The sequence below is a fragment of the Kogia breviceps genome, chromosome 20 (genome assembly GCF_026419965.1).
Source record: "Kogia breviceps isolate mKogBre1 chromosome 20, mKogBre1 haplotype 1, whole genome shotgun sequence".
Classification (NCBI taxonomy): domain Eukaryota; kingdom Metazoa; phylum Chordata; class Mammalia; order Artiodactyla; family Physeteridae; genus Kogia; species Kogia breviceps.
Genome location: NC_081329.1, coordinates 15,457,790 through 15,459,382, shown reverse-complemented (window position 1 = coordinate 15,459,382; position 1,593 = coordinate 15,457,790).

The following is a 1,593-nucleotide window of genomic DNA, read 5'->3' as shown; positions in this document are numbered from 1 at the left end:
AACCGCAGAGGACCTAAATATACCAGCGTTCATTTGCTCCGTCCTGAGAACGGAAACCTTTCTAAACGAGGAAACCGGGGAGACGCGCCCTCTGGTGGATGTGGCGGGTCTCACAGCCCTGCTCGGCGTCTTGAGCCACTCTGGAGAGAGCCGCCTGCTAGGTCTCGAGAGGAGGCGATAGTTACATCAGAGGGTGAAATAAATGACTCCGTCAACCCTCCGGACTCTGCACAGCGGACTGGTCCTGACTGGGCCCCGCGGCCGAGGGCTGAGCCGGCGTGTGGGAGCGGGGCGGCGGGGGCGCTGGGTAACACAGAGCGCGTTACCTGGCCTTGGACGACGTCACGAGCTATCTCAATTACGTAAACGTTTATTGTACTGTTTTTTGTTTTGTTTTGTTTTGTTTTGCGGTACGCGGGCCTCTCACTATTGTGGCCTCTCCCGTTGCAGAGCACAGGCTCCGGACGCACAGGCTCAGCGGCCATGGCTCACAGGCCCAGCCGCTCCGCGGCATGTGGGCTCTTCCCGGACCGGGGCACAAACCCGTGTCCCCTGCATCGGCAGGCGGACTCTCAACCACTGCGCCACCGGGGAAGCCCCTATTGTACTGTTTTAATTAGGGAGACTCGAGTAATGTACAGGAAACAAATAGGGGATAAAATAAAAGACAATTAAGTGCCAACATTTGGGCCGAAGATTTCACTAGTGCTGCAGGAATTTGGGCAGAGGTAGAGTGGGAGGGTGACCGTGGAAACTAATGTAATCAGAGAGGTCTTTCCATATAGGGTGGGTCTTGAGAGGCTTTCACAACTTTAGTCACCTGTTCCAATCTCTTCATCAGTTTGATAATCCACCTCCCTGATTCCATTCTCTCCACCTTCCAAACCGTCCTCTGTAGTGCTGAGTGATCTCTAAATAAATCGCTGATCATTATTCCCCTACCTAAAATCTATTAAAGGGAAGCCTGTTGCTTCCTGGAGGGAAAATCCTAGCATCACTTAGTAAACTGGTGATCGTAACCTCTTTACCCACCACTGAACCCCTGCCACCTTAATCCCAGTCACACAAAATTATTGGAAATGTTGGAGAGCTCTGTGTTTGCTTCTGCTGCCTAGAATGCTGCATTAGACTTACCCACCCTCTTCATGTGACCCTTTCTTTTCAGCCTTAAAGACAAACTCAGGCTTCATTGTCTCCAAAAAGCCATCTTTGAATGACTTCCTCTGTTTCCCCAGACAGCCTTCGTTTCTCACTCTGTAGTTTAATACTGTGCTTTTTAAATGCAGGAGCCATGGCTTACTTATCCTTGTTTCACCTACACCTGTACCCAATGCCTGCTTCACAGTAGACCTTTCCTAAATGTCAGTTAAAATAGTAAGATTCTAAATCCTGGTGTGGGATAGTGAAGAGAGTGGAACAGAGTGTGAGTTGACTAGATAGGAGGGGTTGTGATAGAAAAACACAAGTAGACATATTGGATGGGTAAGGAATAGCAGGCCACTGGAAGTCAATTCCGTATTTATTTATCAGCTGTCTCTGCAAAGACACTGCTTGGTGATAGGAGAATACAAAAGATGCTTAGACTCAGGGCCT